Below are 8,141 nucleotides of genomic sequence, written 5' to 3'. Positions count from 1 at the left end.
AAGTACGTTTTCATTTTAAGGATTTGCCACTGATGATTCAAACGCGAGTTTTGGGCAGTGTGGATTAACGTTAGCACTTGTTGTTTGTCATTTCTCCGATCACAAATGCAGACATGGTTTTGTTTACGCGGCGCGATGCAACGCAACGCGTAAAAAGACAGTGTAAGTCATTATAATCCGTAATTATGTCCCCACTGGATGCTACAAATGCCTCGTTTGTAATGGGTTTTAATGTTTATGTCTCGTCGCTCCGGCCGGACACGGTATGTGAGGGGCGTAACATTTCCGTCTCACGCTTGAGGTATTCGGCCAATCATAACGCACTGGATAGCTGGCTAATCAGAGCACACCTCGCTTTTCAGACCGATTAGTTTTGTAAAAATCGACGCGTTTCAGAAAGGCGGGGCATAGAGGAGAAACAATAATGTACAGTATGTGGAAAATAATGTGTTTTTTGAACCTTAAACAGCATAAACACATTTCATTACACCAAATACACAAAATAATGTTCTTTTTAGCAGCATCATATGACCCCTTTAAAAGCTACTCTCACTTGCTGTGACAGTGAGCTAAAGGTTGATGATTAATACAGGAAAGTACTAAATGAACAGTCTCACACATGCGTAAAACACAAACACGATACAGACACAGTGTAGTGTCAAACTGCTTACTCATATTACAGTGTCAACAGATATACTTCACAAGCATCACCTCGGTTTAGTTCAAACTGCAGTAACAGTGAGTATAGAGCACTAGTATGGTTATTTAGGAAAATTGAGAGCGATTTATGTAAGATTGAGAAAAATCATGTTTTTTTTTTTGTATATTACTAGTATACCTATTTTTAAGTGAGCACAGAACAATGATAAAGAAAAACTGTCATGTCAGTCATAACTGACCCCAGATCAGTGAATGCTAAACTAGAGAGCTTACAAACTAAACACTCGCACTAAAGTAGAATACCGCTGGAAACTGTTGTTTCATAATTAAATAATTATGTTTTGTTTATTTAAACTCAACAGACTGGTTTAGTTACTCGTAAATAACAAAGAAAACTACACGATCAAAAACCCGTTACAACACAAAACAACACCCGCCCACAGTATTAGCATCAACTAAACTGACACAAAGCAGCATACGCTGCATAAGACCATCCTCATTTAACCTCGTCTGACATCTAGAGACGCTTTCGTAGCCATTCGGAATACATGTTGACGCAGTCCGAGCGTTGTTTTTGCTAATTCTGATAAATAAATAAACATAATGATCTTACTTCAGCTCAGGGCCGCTCCTCACTCGGGACTTCCGGTCTGATGCATTTTGCACTTCCGCTAAGGGGCAGAGCCTTCAAGAGCACGTGATGGCACAGAAACCACACCAAAATCACACTAGAGTGCAAGAAACTGAACTCTAAACTAATAAAAAAATATACAAGTCTCTTTCTCAGTCTCTTTAAATTGATATAAATAACCGTCTTATTTCATTTTATCGTTATGTACCATTGATATTTTATTATTATTAACCTATGTGTATTCAGTTTTACACTGTACTCAAGCAATTTTGGTTCTCGGACGACTCTTTCTTCTTCCTTGTGGATGGAAGGATTGGACAATATTAATGTCAAATTTTTGTGATTATATTGCTCAAACAGTACTCAAGGTTAGGCATTTGTTTAAACTCCTAACTCAAACTTTTGCTACAGACATTAACAGTGCCTCACTACACTTTACACTGAGTAATTATACACCATTCAAAAGTTTGAGGTCAGTAAGGGTTTTGAATGTGTCTGTAAGATGCCTCTTATGCTCATCAAGGCTGTATTGATTTGATCAAAATAGAGTAAAAACAGTAATACTGTAAAATATGATTACAATTTAGTGTTTTCAGCATCATTACTCCAGTCTTTAGTGTCACATGATCCTTCAGAAATCACTCTATCATGCTGATTTACTGCTCGAGAAACATTTCTTATTAAGTTAAAAACAGATATTATTGTTGAAACTGCACGTGGTACATTTTTTTTAGGTTTCTTTGACAAACATAAAGTTTAAAAGAACAGCATATATTTGAAATAGAAGTCTTTTTAACATTATAAATGCCTTTACTGTCATTTTTGATCAGTGTAATGTGTCCTTTCTGAATAGGAGTATTAATTTCTTTCAAAACAAAATCTTACTGCGCTCGACGTTTTAAACAGTATCAAAAGCACAGTTAATGTCAAGAATAAAGAGAAAGAAATGCAACCACACTGATGTAAATGCCCTCGTCACATAATTTCCTCTCCTAACAAACCCTCACAGGTTATTTGCAGCCAGACTGAGGTGTAAAGGTTTCCTCCCGAGTCCAGAAGCACCCTGGAGCTCTGCCAGAGCCCGTCTCTGCTCTCTCTCTCTCTCTCTCTCGCTCTCAAAGCTCACAAAGCCACAGCAATCCGCAGAGGGAAATCATCTGACGGGAACTTATTCATTCATTCTCACTTCGAGCATCCACTGCTGTCCAGAACGATCTTCCCACTGCAGCAGGATGAAAAATGATAATGAAAGAACTCATACAACATGCCATCATCCACATCCGGGGTGAGATCCGAGACGAAGAGGGAGAAAGTAGAGCTGTAGGGAACAGCAGTGAGACGGGGCTGAGAACAGGCATTTAATGCATAGATCAAGGTAAATGAGCTAATTGAGTTCTTCTGCTAAGTTACCATATCTATAGCAATGACTGAACTCTATTTTCACCTGTGATGACCACTTCCTATCTGCATCGAGCTGTAGGGAACAGCAGTGAGACGGGGCTGAGAACAGGCATTTAATGCATAGATCAAGGTAAATGAGCTAATTGAGTTCTTCTGCTAAGACCATATCTATAGCAATGACTGAACTCTATTTGCATTTTTGCATTCCATTCCCCAAGAATCAGAGTTGTAGCTCTTGAGTCCAAACTCAAATCTTGGCCTCAGGATTCAGATTATCGGAGCGCGGGGCACAAAGTAACGCGGGGTTAGTTGTAACACACGTGGTTTAAATATTTCCACACACACTAACAAAATTTACAGTATTTGCTAGTTACCATATCAACACTATATAGAGGAAAAAAGTGTGCCAAAATTCAAGAATCTTTTGAAGATATCAATGAACATTTATTTTACCATTGTAAAATTAAATGCCTGGCTTAAGTAAACTTTTCCTCTTCATTTAAAATGAGACAAATCTGCTATTATTTTAATCTCCAGTCTGTTATTTATCAGTTTAGATTATTATTATTTTAATGCTTCGATAACTAGCAGAAGACACTAACTGGTTTTAAATTCCAGTTGTGCAGATGGGGATCGTTGTAAGTATACTTTTTTTTCACTAGGGAATACATGGCAACATGACACCCTTAAGTTTTTTGCTTTGGATTTGCAAAGAATCTTTAAAAAGCAACACGTTTTAGAAATCCAATTCTTATTCTAAAATTAAACCCTGAGCTCAAAAGCTTCTGGAAGCAGCATGTCCGAATGAATTCCGGCATTGAGAATTCTTATTGTAGGCTTACTAAAGCTGAATGTGTTTTCCATATTCATCTTCTACAAATACAGTCTTGCAATGATAAATGAACTTTTCCACGACATTCTAATTTATTGAGATGCACCTGTATATCTAAGCTTCACTTCTTCTTTCTATCCACACAGGATGTTCTTTGAATAGTTGGTTGCTTGCAGAACTAGATTGCACCAGTCATTTCAAAAGCTACTTTAATCCATAGCAATGCATTCAGAAAAAATACGTCTGAATATTTTCACCCACACACACACACAGATTTAATTGATTTCTTTCCCAAATTGCATTGACTGCTTTAAATACGAGACACCAAAGTTTCAGGAGTTTAGGACACAGAATAGGACACATGCTTATTTGATAACTATAACTGTTTTATTTCCTATTTGGGTTTATGTATATGCTTTATTTTTTAAGAATAACTTTTTTCCAAGGCATTGTTAGATGCCAGTGTTGCCTGTCAGTATCCACAGCTATTAACGGTTTCTTGTTATGATTTTAAATCTGTATTTAACCTCAGAATGATCTCAAAGTAAAAAGAGGTGATAAAGTCTGATTTTGTGGTTGCCTGCTTTAGATGTTTTAAAATGATTAACAGTTGAAAATATTCACTGAAAATTTAGAAAAAAGAATCAAAACGTAATCAAATGTAATCAATTACATTACTTTAATAAAGTAATTGAAATAGTTACACTACTTATTACATTTTAAATAGTTACTTGTAATCTGTAACCCATTACATTTCCAAAGTAACCTTCCCAACTCAGACACAGACAAACGGACAGACGGACGGACAGATAGATAGATAGATAGATAGATAGATAGATGATAGATAGATAGATAGATACATAGATAGATGATAGATAGATAGATGATAGATAGATAGATAGATAGATAGATGATAGATAGATAGATAGATAGATAGATAGACAGATGATAGATAGATAGATAGATAGATAGCTTCACCCGGATACTTTTGTCTCGGATCAGTCTGACTTTCATCACTGTTTCTCTCATATGAGCAAAAGCTCAGAAGATGAACTCTTCATCCATGTAGGGCTCCAGCTACACAACACACATCGCAAACATACAGCCTGTTACTGTGAATGTCCCGTTCTCGTTTATCTGTGTACAATCTTTAAACAAGTCCTAGCGCACATATGCCGAACTCACGTTGCCCATCCAGAGGCTGTTCATTTTGCGTTCATACGTTCTTTGGGTTCATTCAAGATTTTTGTTGTTTCTTTATTATTTGTTGTATTATGCGTTTACAGTGCCGTCGAATTATTTACAGTGCTACTTTTTATTTATTGGGAGATGCAAAAACAAGTTGAGAGACTCACAGCACGTGCAAGTGTTTGTAAAAACTCATGTTGTCCCACAGCGTCATCTAGAGGCGAGAACAAGAACAGACCTGCCATTAGTTTAATGTGCAGTATCATTTTCTATATATTATGAATCCCCAGCCGATTCAAACACTTGGGAGAGCTTCATAAGGAGTGGACTGAAGCTGGAGTCAGTGCATCAAGAGGCACCACGCTCAGACTTCTTCAGGAAAAGGAATACCAAGCCACTTCTGAAACAGAAACAACATCGGAAACAGTCGATCCGAGCTGAAGACTCAATAGTGCCTCAGCAGAGCCACAGGCTGATCGCTTCCACGCCACACCTCACTGATGCTGGAGTTTGTGCTGAAGGAGCCCTTACCAAGTATTGAGTGCATAAATTAACATACTTTAAAGAACTTGAGCTTTTCTGTTTATATATATATATATATATATATATATATATATATATACTTCTTGATACTCTTGACAATTTTGGGGGGATTTTTTTTGTTGTTGAAAAATTATACATGTTTTTCGGGACTTTATTCTGTTCATATCATTGATGTCTGCATTTTATTGTCCTCACACGTTAAGATAAAGGCAAATTAAGGTTGAATTGTCAAACCCAAAACAATCAATACCGAACAATCCATGGTTGTTTTGATATTGGTATATTTCAGCAGTGATATTTGTTTTTATTTTTATGTATAAAAAAAATCAAATTTTTTTTTTTTTTAACATTTCCTGGTTTGATCTTTTATTGAATATAGAGAAACACCAGGTACAAATATGCCCAAAAGCACAGCTCAGCAATATTTTTGAAGTAAATAAATGGATGATGTAAGTAGGCTATAAAAACTGTATTGCCTCCTCTTTTCAGTGAAATCAAGTTATAGCTGCTGAAATTGTAATGGGCCCTTTTCTCATTTCCGGGTTTCTCAGAAGTGTAAGTCGTCATAGTTGTATAAACTTCTATGGGGGTAAATGGGAGATGACAGGAGATACAATTTTTGTATCTGCATTTGCTCTAATACCAAAAGAAATATTCAGTGACAGCATTTCCACAACTTTCCAAAAGAGAAAGATGTGAAATTTGCGATCACTTCCTCACCCGTCGTATTAGAAGAACACCTGCATCAACATTTTTCTTTTCTTTTTTCTCACCAAGATGGGGCACATTGTCACTGTATAAAAAATAATTGTATATCTTCAACATCTTAAATTGAACAATAAAAACAAGATACATTTTCATACTAGCTGTATAAACTGAAACATAACAAAGAATAGAAAATAGTTCTGAAATATTCTAACAGCTAATACAGGTTCCAAAAAGTGCAATACAATTCACTATTTCATGCTGAATCAACATGCGTAAAGATATTCATTTGTTTTCTAGATATTCAACCTTTTCTGTTGTGTTTCGGTATTGACCAATTTTGGGGCATTGTTTAAAATTTGCTGAAATTGTGAAAAAACATACAAAGATTCTAGTGTACCCACATTAAATTCATGCATTTCAGATAAGGCAATACAAATATACAAATACAATTTGAAAAGAAAAATTACAAATGTTTCACTTCATACAAACCTGAATTTGCACCACTTCTGGAGAATGACTCATATATTATTAAAATATTCAGTCTGGATTTTGAGGGACGTTATACCTGCTCTTCCTCCAAATCATATGGTTATCTACGGCACACAAAGCTGTCAATAAATAGGGACTCTGGCCATGAAGTTGTCATGTACTCTGTATTTTTAAAACCAGTGTATGACTTCAGCTATAGGTCTAAGACACTGCTTTCATCCTTGAATATATCAGATCCAGTCCCTTTCACCATTGGACATACGCCTTTGAAGATATTGTTCAACTTCTTTTGTGATGAATGTGTTGATCTGAGTTACTCTGCATGGAGGCTGCCAACAATTTACCTTCACCTTGACAGGACCCTAAACAAAACCTTTGGAAAGAGCCCCTTCTCAATCTGGTCAGTGCATTAATGGACATTTCAGCATCTATATAAATACCTGCTCCTTTTCATTCATTTGGATGAATGGATGGTGAAAAGTGGTTGTGTTTTTTTCTCACAGCCACATGAGGGCGCAAGACATCGCTGTTATCATATAAACTAATGTGCTTTCCCAATCAAACTTCCTGACAGAAAAGAGTATAGACCAATTCAGAGTAGACGTCACAGTGACGTCACTTGCAGCTGCGCGCGCATAGTGGTTGCAGAAAAACACTGGGAACAAGTGGAGGTAAATGGGTAAAATCCATGGAATTTCCAGGACATTATCCGTTATCCATTATTCATTATCCATTGTAACCCTGTAACCCGAAAACACAAAATGCTATGCGTAATTTTAAAATGCAGGTAAAAAAAAAAAACTGAAAAATCAATATGGAAAATTCCTTCATATTAACATAGATTGTGCCCTATTTTTATACTAACTGCTAATACACTGCTTAAAACTATAATTGTTCAAAATGTGTAGTTTTACTAGTTTACTAGCTAATAAAAAAAAAACGTAAATTGTAATTTTTCAAAAATGTGTAAGTGTTCAATAATTCAATGTTGTATTTAAAAATACAGTTATTTATATTTTAATATTATATTACGTTATATTATTTTATGAACAAATCTAAATGAACACATAAAATATTTGTTTCCTGAGATTTTATGTAATTTTGCGTCATAATTATGTAATAATGTCATCGTGCAATGACATCACAATGTCATTTAGCAACTTTTAGCAACAATGGACCTTCCTTTAGCAACTTCCCCTGAAAATTAGTTGGCAACTCTAATCAATATAATTTATAATCTTTTTAAACCTAACTATTTTGTACCGTATCCGTGTAATTCTCTAGCTGTAAAGGCTATCTCTCCCGGGTTTTCTGCAACCATGATGCGCGCGCATCCTGAATGTTTACAAACCTATAATTGGTCTATAGGTTGGTTATTTAGATCAAAACATACTGGAAATGTACATTTTCCATTTTCCATGGAATTTCCATTTTTCTAATGTCAAAATAATAATAGAGCCTGTCAAATTCGACTTTAAATTTTAAGCAGTAAAGCAAAGAATGCAACTTTTAAGATCATTATTAAGTTAAAATATTAAATTAAATTATATATATATATAAAAAATAAAAAAAAAAGTTCAGGAAGCAGAAGTAGAAAGCAGCAATGCCGTGCTGGCTATAATAAATCAGAACTTTATAAAACGGAGAGTTCCGGTCCTTGATTCTGATTGGCTGAGCCAAGTTCGAAGC

The 8,141-nt window shown here is 35.5% G+C and overlaps 1 protein-coding gene and 1 pseudogene across 1 annotated transcript in view; both read right to left on the bottom strand.

Annotated features, from left to right (window-relative positions):
• LOC107712603 (syntaxin-12-like) overlaps positions 1-1,373 on the bottom strand; it is a 9,254-nt gene extending 7,881 nt beyond the window's left edge. The window contains exon 1 of the mRNA XM_016517925.1: positions 1,274-1,373. The gene's annotated coding sequence lies outside the window, so the exon portion shown is untranslated. The remainder of the gene's footprint in view (positions 1-1,273) is intronic.
• Positions 1,374-1,539: 166 nt separating this feature from the next.
• LOC107712592 (tRNA selenocysteine 1-associated protein 1-like) lies at positions 1,540-4,733 on the bottom strand (annotated as a pseudogene).
• Positions 4,734-8,141: the final 3,408 nt, after the last annotated feature.

The sequence above is a fragment of the Sinocyclocheilus rhinocerous genome, unplaced genomic scaffold, assembly GCF_001515625.1.
Source record: "Sinocyclocheilus rhinocerous isolate Xijiao unplaced genomic scaffold, SAMN03320098_v1.1 scaffold628, whole genome shotgun sequence".
NCBI classification, from domain to species: domain Eukaryota; kingdom Metazoa; phylum Chordata; class Actinopteri; order Cypriniformes; family Cyprinidae; genus Sinocyclocheilus; species Sinocyclocheilus rhinocerous.
The sequence above is the reverse complement of the archived record's forward strand: the minus strand, read 5'-3'. Positions and strand labels throughout refer to the sequence as shown.